The 12,878-nt window shown below is 34.8% G+C and overlaps 1 protein-coding gene across 8 annotated transcripts in view; it reads left to right on the forward strand.

Moving 5' to 3' along the window:
* NAALADL2 (N-acetylated alpha-linked acidic dipeptidase like 2) overlaps positions 1–12,878 on the forward strand; it is a 1,357,959-nt gene that overhangs the window by 763,571 nt on the left and 581,510 nt on the right. The gene's annotated exons all lie outside the window — the stretch shown is intronic.

The raw sequence follows: 12,878 nt of genomic DNA on the forward strand, positions 1-12,878 counted from the left end.
ATCATAGTGAAAACAATGTTCATGTAAAATAACTACATGAATTGGTACAGAATTGTATATATGTCTTTGCATGTCCACTGGAAATGTGAAGGTAATTACCAAGGAAATAGAAGAGTAGAATTTATAGATTAATAAAGGAAGGAGAAGGTAGCCATCAAAGGAATGGGATAGTACTTCCAAATTTATAGTTTAACAATTGTATAAACTCTACACCCATCAGAATAGCAATAATATATGTAAAGAGAATACAACTGGACAATATTTGTAGTGGGAGATTTTATTTAAAATATGTAGAGTCTTACCGTCCTTGAATATTTGAAAAATATGTTTGTAAGGCAGTTACAAAAATCAGTCATGTATTTGGCCACTAAAGATATCTTGCTTTTTTTTTCAAAGAGGTATTTTATCCAAATATAGTATATTGATGTTTCACTGTTATCCAATCATAATATATTCAGTCACCTAAAACATTATAAGTAAATATTAAAAATTGAATCTCCCCCAAATCTATACTTTTTTTAAAAAAGATTTTATTTATTTATTTGACAGACAGAGATCACAAGTAGGCAGAGAGGCAGGCAGAGAGAAGAGGAAGCAGGCTCCCTGCTGAGCAGAAAGCCCAATGTGAGACTCGATCCCAGGACCCTGAGATCATGACCTGAGCCAAAGGCAGAGGCTTTAACCCACTGAGCCACCCAGGTGCCCCAATTCTATACTTTTTCAATAAGATTTTCTTCAAATGAGAAACAGACACTAAAATTATGTTATCTAGAAGAAAATAAGAGAGAAATTATTAATTATCAAAACCTATAGATAGGGCGCCTGGGTGACTCAGTTGATTAAGCATCTGCCTTTGGCTCAGGTCATGATCCCAGGGTCCTAGAATGAGTCCCACATTGGGCTCCTGCTTAGTGGGGAGTCTGCTTCACGCTCTCCCTCTGCTGCTTGCACTCTGTCTCTGTCAAATAAATAAATACACTTAAAAAAAAAAAACCCCTATAGATAAAAGAAAAAGTTTAAGTCATGAGAGATTCAATCTCAAGTTCTTCTGTCGTTTCTTTTAAAAGATTTATTTATTTATTTGAGAAAGTAGAGAGAGTATGTGTGTGTGAGTGAGTGGAAGGAGGTGCAGAGAGAGAGGGAGAGAGAATCCTCAGGCACACTCCCCACTGAGCCCTGAGTCCATCAGGGTTTGATTCCAGGACCCTGAAATCATGACCTGAGTGAAAAATCAAGAGTCTGCTACTTTACTGACTGAGCCACCCAGGTGCCCCTCAAGTCCTTTTGTTATTAAAGAAGAAAAAAAATAAGATAAATAGGTAGAAGATAAGTAGAAGATAAATAGAAGAATCCAATCATCCTATATAATTAAAAAATAAATATCAAAATAAAATATAATTAGCTAGGCAGAGGAATTAATAAAGAAAAAATAAAATGAATGAAATAGGAAAAAAATCATCTATACATATCTACATTCAAATGCTGATTCTTTGAAAAAAAATCAATAAATTATATTGAACTCAGAAAACCAACTTAAGAAAAAATGAAAAAGCTGAGGAAGATAAAATGATATATATGAAAGGAACAATAACCACAGATACAGGAAAGATTAAAATATAAATGATAACAAAATATAAGACAAATATAAAACTTAGAGACATCATGATTTCTTATCAAAATAAAAATTATCAAAGACCAAAAATTTTGAGCAGTGTAATTGTCTAAAAACGATTCGATATGTGTTTAAAGACCTTCCACAAAAAAGTCCCCAACCAGATATTTTCGTAGCTGAATTAGATCAAACATTTGAAGAAGTGGTAACTTCAATGTTGTTTAAATTATTGCCGACCATAGTAAAGCTTTAAAAAATTTTCCCATTAATTTTTATGAATCCAACATATAATGCAAATACCTGATAAACAGTACAAAAAAAGTAAAACTGTCTTCGTTTATGGGAAGATTTAATAACAGATACACATTTTTCTAAAATTGGTATCTAAATTTAATACAGCTCTAGTTAGAGCTAAGAGGATATTTTATTAATTGAAAAAAATTCTTAAACTTTATGTAGAAATATAAATACCTGAACAAGCCAAGGAAATTATAAGAAAGGATAATAATGTTGGAGGTTTGCCTTACAGGTGAACAGTCTAAAAATGACATTAAAATATGTTGCTGATAAAAATAGCATATCAGTAGTTTAAAAAAAATCATGGGACAGAATAAAAAATGCAGTAAAGGGTGATGTTAAGGATTTTTTTTCTACAATTAAGTATATATTTCAGTTTAGTGGCTAATAGAGAAATTTGATAATAAGTAGCTTTGTAAAACTGACAAGTATTCCCATAGTAAATTTAACTTAATTTTAACTTAAACCATATAAAATTAATTTCCAGAAAGAATAACACACTTACATGTGAAATGTAAAAAATAATTATTGGAAAATCTTAGAAATAATCAAACATTCTTAATTTTACAAATATAGGGAAAAGAGTCTCAACCTCTGAGGAAACCCAGAAACTAGAAAAGAAGTGATAACACAATTTTATAAATATAGCAAAATATATTAAAATTGTCATATGATATAGTAAATATAGTAAACATTATAATACTGATGACAGATATATGGTGGATATCCATAATGTACAGAGAGCCATTTAAAATTTTCAAGAAAAAGCCAAACAAACAAACAAAAATTAACGAAGGATTGAATAGGGCATTCACAGAAGAGCAAACTTTAATGGACAAATAAATGTGAAAAGATAACTACTCAAACTCTGTAGTTGTCAGGAAATTGCATGGATAAATACATACTCAGCAATCCCACTTCTGGAAATGTGTGTAAAATAAAATTGCTAGTACAGAAAAAAACACGTGTACAGGATGTTAATTTTATATGAGTAAAAAACTAAAAATGAAGTTAATGAGTTTTAGTAGAAAAAAATCATATACCATAAAGCCTAAAATATTAGTTTTGTGATCAATAAAAAAATAATATTTTAGAAACATTTCAGATGACTGAGAGGGATTTTCAAGAGATGAAATTGAGTATGATAAGCAAGATATAGAAAAATATGTACATTTTGATCTCACCTCTTTTGTCATAAAACAGTTTATACTTAGGTTTATGTATGTATATATGCATGTGTGTTTATGTGTGTGTTCTAGGAGAAAATATTGGAGAATACATAATATAAATTTATGTAGTTGTATATTCATATTATATATGAAGAATACATAGGTTAACATGGAATATAGTATAATATGATATGAGTGGACAGGAGGAAATCAAAATACGCTAACGGGAAAAAAGAAAGGGAAAAGAGAAAAAGAAAAAAGTCTCCATAAAATGTTATGAGATGATCAATTTTACATGATCATATATGTATATGAAATTAATAAAACTTAAAAAATTACCTATAGGCCCATGATTCCTAATCCAGGGTTCTATTATGCCATATGGTCTATATTATTTTAAAAATATCTTAAATTTCCAAATTTTGAAATACTGAAACCTTTCCTTTGCAACTTATCTACATTTAATATCTGATTATAAAAGCTAATTATAGAGGCTGAACAGGATTTCTTTATTTTTGGCATTTTCCATATTTACCATACTGGCTACTGTTTTACTAAGACCTAATGCTTTCCATGTTAAAAATTTTATTCACAAGAAATGAAATCTAAAATTTTAAACAAAAAGACCCATTTGCTCTGAGCATCCTTTGTATTCTAACCAGGATAGAAATCCCTTATTTAGGCCAAAGGATTAAAAGTTTGAAAGCAATTTGTTTTAGTAAAGCTGAGGTAAAGGGAAATGCTTCAACATAAAGTGATACACATTTTAATTTAATCTATTAAAACTGCCTAGGAAAAGCCTCAAATAAACAGGATACTGCAGAGTCTTTATTATGTTTTATGCACGTGCTCAAAAATGCTCTCAAGGAACAAGAACTGGAATAATAGGCCGGATTTGAACAGTGCAAGACTGGGAGGAAGGCCGTCCAGATGAGTGTAATAAAGCACATCCAAGGAGAAGTAGCTCAGTGATTATTATTATTATTTTCTTAAGACTCTACCTATTTATTTGACAGAGATCACAAGTAGGCAGAGCAGCAGGCAGAGAGAGAGAGGGAGAAGGAGGATCCCCACCAAACAGAGAGCCCGATGTGGGGCTCGATCCCAGGACACTGGGATCATGACCCGAGCCAAAAGCAGAGGCTTTAACCCACAGAGCCAGAGGCTTTAACCCAGGTACCCCGCTCAGTGATTAATTTTGATCTAGGTTTGTCACTGCCTACGGGACCTAATATATTCTATTTAGAGATATTCTATTTGCCTTACTTTTAGAAACATGCCTTCTATTTTATACTAAAATAATTTGTATTTAAAACATTTACATACTACTTTAATTGTAAAATAATGTGTGTCATTCCTATAGATCTTCACTCGCATTATTATCCATATCATATCGTGACACGCATTCCCTGAAATAAGAGTATCATTAAAGCAGATCTAGAACATACTGCCTCATGCTCTCTGGTGTCAAGCAAACTCAGTGTGTTTAAATATCTAGGAGTCACTTGATTAACAAACAAGACTTAAATGAAAAATTAACACATTTTGGTGTGTAATTGTATTTCTTTAAAGATTTTATTTATTTATTTGACAGAGAGAAATCATAAGTAAGCAGAGAGGCAGGCAGAGAGAGAGGAGGAAGCAGGCTCCCCGCTGAGCAGAGAGCCCAACGTGGGGCTCGAACCCAGGACCTGGGATCATGACCTGAGCCGAAGGCAGCGGCTTAACCCACTGAGCCACCCAGGCGCCCCCTAAGAGAGTAATTTAAAGGACATTTTATTACTCTCCTCTGAAAAATAATGGCAGTAGAAGTAGAACAGATTAAATGCATCAATCTAGAATTATTCCTATTACATTCAGTGTTAAGATTCCTATAAGGGGCCTGTGCCCATTAAGAAAGCAAGTGAATGCCACCCAATTGCAAATACATTTTGCAGAACATCTACACATTAGAGACCTATCAACTGACAATCACATGCTCCACAAGAGCTAATTAATTAAGCCATAGTAAGATGCAAATAGGAGTTATATTAACTTCTAACATGTAAAAGAAAACAAAGCTAAAAGGGTCTGTTAGGTTTAAATTGTGTTACAGTCTGATTCAGGGTAAACAATCGAAATCTTCTGAGAAAGGTCTTTAGGAGAAACCACAGCAGAAAACAGCATTTATCTCAAGGTATAAATAATGACACAAATCAGGTATCAGGAACAACTATACATGACAAATTAATTTCTTCCTTTCCTCCTTATTTCTTCCCTCCTTCCCTGGTACCCTTCTTCCCACCCTCTCTTTTTTTCCTTTACTCTTCCTTCTCTCCCCTCATCTTCACTCACTCCCTTAACTCAGCATTAATTTATCAATTACTTATGTTGAGGATAATTTTAAGTCAGCTTTCCAAGAAATGAGATGCTGTATTTTAAAAAGGCTATTTATTTCTATACTTCTGAAAATAGCCAAAGAACTGCCAATTTAAAAAAAAAAAAAGTTAGTAGCAGGAGACAACAGGAGGAGATGAAGACAAACTTAAGAAAGAATCAAGGGATTGTGATGTGTGGGTCCTCTGGGGAAGAAAAATGAATTCCTGGAATTTGCAAGAATTTAGGACCTGAGCTCTAAAGGGGCATGTGATGGCTTTAAGAAGCTACTGTTAATTTTTTTTTTTTAAAGATTTTATTTATTTATTTGACAGAGAGAGATCACAAGTAGATGGAGAGGCAGGCAGAGAGAGAGAGAGAGGGAAGCAGGCTCCCTGCTGAGCAGAGAGTCCGATGCGGGCCTCGATCCCAGGACCCTGAGATCATGACCTGAGCCGAAGGCAGCGGCTTAACCCACTGAGCCACCCAGGCGCCTACTGTTAATTTTTTGAAGTACAACTATGATGTAGCTGTGTTTCTGTTTGTAGTCCTTATAGAGATACTGATGTGTGTACATGAGAGGGCCTGTGGGCTAAACAGCCTGAAAGGAGGGAAGCAGTGGGAGCTCTGGGGAGGCTGAGTTGGTGTGGGGCCATCTGACAACAGGTATGTGAGGCTTGTTATACTATTCTGCACACATTTATCTTTGAAATTCTCCATAATTAAAAAAAAATTTTCTTTTGTGTGCATGGTGGAAAAAAGTTCAGGGAAAATATTTCAATAATCATAGAGGACTGGGTAATACTTTATAAGTCAGATACCAAGCATCTAGAAAGTGATTGCTTAGAGTTGCCTGGCCTGTGCAGAAATGGCTTTCTGGAGTGGGTAATGGCAGTAGTAGTGAGCAGGACAGTCTCATGTGATGGGCAGGCATGGTAGAAGTAAGGGAAACCTTGAAGTAGAAACTAATTATTGAGTGCTTATGGTATGCCTGCTCGGTGCTAAGCAGTTTACAAACATTGCTTTTGATTTTAACAGCTGCTCACTGAAGTAGGAATCAGTATATGAGGCATCTGAGGTTCCAAGAGGATAAATAAATTTTCCAAGCTCTTCTACCTGGATACTAGGAGAACCTATGCCAGGTTGACTCCCACTCCTTATTCTTTAATCCTGAGGTGTGCTCCCTCTGAATGATCCAACAGGTGGGGGGACCACAGTAGATCAGATTAGAAATGAAAGTGTGGGTATAAGTCTGTAATTAAACATAAACACCAAAAAGTAGGTTTGGGGTTTTGTCTGATAGGTAATAAGAATGATTGTAGGTAGTTGTTAAGGAAGTTATGTCACCAAAACAAAATGTCTACTTTCCACGTCCACAGTCTTTCCTCAATGAGCAAAGATTATAGGGGTCAAATCATATTAGAGCTAGTGCTATCTATGACTCAACAATTAGATGTTCACAAGATAATTAATATATCATAATCAATTGGTTAATTGATATATCATAATGAAATGAATATCTGCACCTATTGAAGACAAGACCTATGCATGAATTGGAGAACAATCTAGATGGGTACTGTGCATTTATGTAGTGTAGCAGGTACGGGAGACAGTGTGATGGATTGGCCAGTGGATGAGAATTGAATAGTAGTCACTGGGCTAAATCTTTTATAGGGATTATCATATTTAATTAATACAATTTAATAACCTATATACTATTATTATCTCCATTTTCCAGTGAAACAACTGAGATCCAAAGAGCTTTAATAAAGGGCTCAAGGTCCTTCAGTTAGTAAATAGCAGAATAAAGATTTGGCACATTTTGTTTCCAGAACCATAGTTTTTTGTTTGTTTGTTTTTTAAAGATATTTATTTATTTATTTGACAGACAGAGATCACAAGTAGGCAGAGAGGCAGGCAGACAGAGAGAGAGGAGGAAGCAGGCTCCCCGTGGAGCAGAGAGCCCGATGTGGGGCTCAATCCCAGAATCCCAGGATCATGACTGGAGCCGAAGGCAGAGGCCTTAACCTACATTGAGCCACTCAGGTGCCCCCAGAACACATAGTTTCAATTCCCATTAGTGCGTTTCCCCTTCTCATATGAAGTGTGATATCCCATTTACGACTCTATACCTACGGATTGTAAGAGGGAATTCTCAAGGTTAAATCAAATTTCAGTGTTCCAAAATGGTTTACAAGAGTAGGGGAAGAAATTGTGTGAAAATTTGAAAATAAAACTCAATTATCATATTTTAAAAGATATATGTATATTCAATATGAATCGACATGCCTATTTCATACAAATAACGGAAATTATCTTTCAAAGCAAACACCAAGACGTTTTGGAAAGAAACATGGCATTGCTTTTACATATAGAGGTTATGTTTAGTATTTTGTCATATATCTGACAGTATTTTTTGCCTAATCTGTGTATTGAATTTATAATATATGCAAAAAGCATGAGAAATTAGATGCATTTCTTGGAAACCAGTCATTGCCACTGTGTTGGTTTTCACAGCAGAGCTAGAAATTGTTCTCTGTCTTTCAGATGAAACATTCCTTTAGTAAAGGATGGCTTCCTGACAGTTATTTATCTTGAAAAGCTATAAACCTTTGGATTAATTGCATGTTTTGTACAAATGTCAGTTACTGATTTAGTTTTGATGGATCTATTCATGTCCTGTCGGAGCTTTAGGTAAGTGAAGGTATTGCTTATCATCAGTCTTCTTTGGCTGACCTCTGAAAAGTAAAAACCAGATGTCATGAGAAAATCATTTTTTTCTTATAGAGCCTTCAAGAGACAACAAACATATTCTTCTTCTGTTTGATAGAACTATGAAGGAAGTATAGATATTAAGAATGAAATCTGAGCTAGTTTTGCTTATTCTTACTAAACATTTAAGTTTAACCATGTAGATCTCAAAATGTAATTAATAAGGATATGATTTCATTTGCACACGTTCCTTGTTGATTTGGGATCTAACAATTAGGACCTGCAGTTCAGCAGTGCAGACATTCTTGTGCATTAAGTTGGATCCTTATGCAAAATGTTTGGTTTTGTTGTGCTGATTACTTCACAGTGCACAAATATGCAATGTATTTCTGTCAATTTTGGGGTTTACTAATTCTTCACATGTTTTTGCTCCTTTAGATAATACAAATTGCATTCCTATGTATGAGCTGATGCAGTGACTGTGGTTCTTCTCCAGCCAAAGTTACTTTACATCTATGAGCAATCAAATCCCTACACAGTCTCTGAAATTAGTCACTGTTAAGGGAGGAAGATGTGAGAGTCTCTATCTCAACCTTTCTGAACCCAAACTTCTTCCTTTTTAATGTTTCAGTACAAATATATTTCAGGGTTGATGAGCATATTGATAAGTCATCATTATTATTGGTGGTAGAATTCATCAATAATCAGAGAAGTACTGCCAGGAAAATGTTTTTTTTTTTTTTTTTTCCCCCATGTTAATATTATTTCTCTTTTCCTCTAAGAAGATGCCAATTCTTGAATCACAGTTCTGGTACATCACTTGGCCCTTCCTCTCCTAGGACTTTGCCTTCCACCCTTAACTCTTCCCTGCTCAGGGACTAACGACCTGCCTCAGGAATATAAACCGGTGCAGGAGTCTTGTAACCTGCCATCTATTTACTTGGCAATTGACTGCTTACCTGGATTTCTGCACATTGTACAATAATAGGTGTCATATCACCAGGCTCTGACCAGCTCTCAGGCCCATTCTATGGCTCCTTTAATGCCCTTTTGAGTATCTTGGCCTCAGGAATTCTCCATAATGCCCCCACTCACTGTGTCAAAAGTCATTTTAGTTGATGAGCTCATTCATTCTTGGTGGTGATATGGTTGTCTCCATACTCCTAATTCATCAGTTCAGTGCTTAGCTTCTTGCCATAGAGGCTAGTCCACACTTATTCCACTAATTTTTTAAAATTTTATTTACTTATTTGACAGAGAGAGATAGCGAGAGAGGGAACACAAGCAAAGGGAGTGGGAGAGGGAGAAGCAGGCTTTTTGCTGAGCCGGGAGCCTGATGTGGGGCTCAATCCCAGGACACTGGGATCATGACCTGAGCTGAAGGCAGACACTTAATGACTGAGTCACCCAGGAGCCCTTCACTAAAATTTTTAAAACAGCCTACCTATTTAGGGCCAGATTCTTCTTATAATTAAAATAATTATTTTGGATACAACACGAAGTAAAACTGTAAGAACTGGTCTAGTCAGACAGGTTGGGTGGTAATAAACAATAATCCTGAAGAAAAATGTAGGACTAAATGTAATTATTTCTAAATAGAATGATTTCTTTTCTATTAATTTCTATGACATGATGACATGTCAGTAGATCCTTAATGGATGAATAATTTTAGTGTCAATTTGTAATCATCCTTTCCAAAGATAACTTAAATGCATTTTGTAGCCTGCCAATAATCTGTCACAAGTGTACTCCTTGGCTCCTTACTTGATTTGTATATATATATATTTTTACTTTTAGTATGATAAAAAATAGTATAAATGCAGTCATATGAAAAAAGATGACCAATTATGAATATTACATAACTTGATTTCCCATTCTCTCATTTCTTCATATATACCAGTATCATTGATATTAAAACACAATTCAATATTGCTGTGGTCATTTTCTTTAGCATAATCGTTGGTTCCCTTAGTTTTTAGGAAAGAAGTTGAATTGCCTCAGGCTTAATGAGGCCTCAAGAGAATATAAAAATACTGTTTACTTAAAAATAGATGCAAATAGTTGCAACAGATGTATGGAAAAACTATGCAATTCTTAAAACAGTTACCTTTTTAAGATATGTACCGTGAGGGAGAAGGCCAAAAAACTAAAGAGCCTACTTGGGTCAAGTAGATAATGTAAAATAAAGTGAGTAAGTGCTAGAGTATTGGGGATTGAGGTCTGTAGTGAACTGTAGAACTCACCCCCATCCCCGAGGACTATTGAGAAGCAAGAATTCCAGACTGGTAATGTCAAATCTTAAAATTTAAAAATAATAGAGAAAAGAAAGAGGTAAAAGGGCAACCAGAAATTTTGAATTTTTTTAAACTCCCAATTTTAAATTTTAGTGAAACATAAGATACAGGAACACCAAATTCGGTTTGAGGGAACAAGCTTTCAGCTTCTGGAACATATCTGAAACATTGATTCACACATGCTTTAGGTGTTTTGTGTATTGTTGTTTTCATATTCTGTCTACCATACAATTGAATTCAGAGAAAAATCAGAATAATTTTGTTCATTTATTTCTGGTTATATATGTGCTAAGTACAGCCTAGGTAGTCACATATACACAAAACCTAGAGAGGAAGGTATAGAAGAATATTTTAAAAAGGGCATTGCAGTTCTTCATGAGAAATACTGAGAAAAGTTTGCCCAGCAACAGCATGCGCTCATTTCTAGTTTGCAGTCCTCACAGAAGCTTTGGTTTTCCAAAAATAACAAGCAGAAGTAGCAACTCTGCTTTGCACTGCTTCCTTGCTTAAGACTCAAATGTTTTTGTTCTGTTAATTTCACATGGACCAAAAATTAGTTCAAGTATTCCCAAACAGCATTATTTAATTTGGAAATATATGCATGTATTTTTAAAGACTCTAAAAATAGACTCTGGCCATCCATGAAAAATAATACTAAAGGTGGCAATTTACAGAAGTTGCTTGGTTGGTGCTGATTGCTCACAGTTAGCTTAACAGAGTTCAGTATAATTATGTAACATTCTTATGGCTGTAAAAAGAGTAGTGGCCAACTATAAGAAAAATCAGAGTCCCAATTTTAACTATATACCAACTTCTACATTATGTGGCATTGAGCAACTAGAAGCCTATATGAAGATAAGCTTGTGCCAGTATTTCCAAGAATTAAAACAAAGGATTTAGTCTGTAGTGGATGTTAAAGAACTAGTTCATTTCCCCTATGTTTTCCTTCTCTTTTTCTTTGGATTTTTGTCTTCATTGGAGATTTTATTTGTTAGAAATTCCAAATGTATTGGCTAATGAAAGAAGTTGTATCTTAGTTTGTTTATGTAGAAGCCATAGAAATGGTAGTGACTAAGAACAGGGCAGAGGAACATGGATGGGTAATGTTTATGTTAATTTGACTGCATTTAACAAATAGCCTCGGGGCGCCTGGGTGGCTCAGTGGGTTAAGCCGCTGCCTTCGGCTCAGGTCATGATCTCAGGGTCCTGGGATCGAGTCCCGCATCGGGCTCTCTGGTCAGCAGGGAGCCTGCTTCCCTCTCTCTCTCTCTCTCTGCCTGCCTCTCCGTCTACTTGTGATCTCTCTCTGTCAAATAAATAAATAAAATCTTTAAAAAAAAAAAAAAAACAAATAGCCTCACCAAATTTCTGAAAATTATAATTTGTTGGCTAAGTTTTTAGGGTAAAATGAAGCATTCTTTTTAGTTATTTTATATATTACATAATTCAATTATTATATAATAAATTTTCATATTATGTAAGTGTCCCATAGTAGATGAATTAAAGGAGAAATACCCAAAATGTGTATCAGAGAGTCTATATTTTTTTTTCCTTTTGTGTATTTATTTGCTATTGCATTCATTTCCTTATTCATATTGTTTTCTTCTTTTAAATTTTATTCTGTTATGGTTCTAATTGGTTGAAATTGAAGCTAAATCATTGGTTTTTTTGCCTTCTTATATATTTGTTTAAAGCAATTAGTTTCTCTCCAAACACTGCAAAGCTGCTCAACATAAGTACTGCTATGTCACATTTTCATTATCATTCATTTAAAAATATTTTCTATTTCTATTTCATCTTTGATTTACTGATTATTTAGAAGGGTTATGTAATGTCCAAGCTACTGGGATTTTTTTTTTTTTTTTTAAGATTTTATTATTTGACAGAGAGAGACACGGCGAAAGAGGGAACACAAGTAGGGGGAGTGGGAGAGGGAGAAGCAGGCTTCCCATGAAACAGTGAGCCTGATAGGGGGCTTGATCCCAGCACGCTGGGATCATGACCAGAGCAGAAGGCTGACGTTTAACGACTGAGCCAGGGGTGTGCGCCCTACTGGGATTTTCTACTCATATTTTTGTTACTGGTTTCTATCCTAATTCACTGCGGTCAAAGCGTATAGTCTGTATGATTTTAGTGTTTTGTACTTTTTTGAGTCTTGCTTGGTAAATGTTCTATGAGCACTTACTTAGTTTTGGGTATAGTTTCCCTTACATGTTAATTGATTAGTTTTCAAAATTATATTATTCAAGTCCTCTAATCCCTAACTTTTCCTTTTCTGCTTATTCTGTCAGGTACTGAGAGGTTCATTAAAATTTGCAACTATGATTGCAAATTTGCATATTTCCTGGCTCTTTCAAATTTTGCTTTGTAAATTTTACTTTATTTTATTTTGGGAGGGAGGGTAGAGGGGGAGAGAGAGAGAACATGCTTAGCACAGAG

The sequence above is a fragment of the Lutra lutra genome, chromosome 1 (assembly GCF_902655055.1).
Source record: "Lutra lutra chromosome 1, mLutLut1.2, whole genome shotgun sequence".
Classification (NCBI taxonomy): domain Eukaryota; kingdom Metazoa; phylum Chordata; class Mammalia; order Carnivora; family Mustelidae; genus Lutra; species Lutra lutra.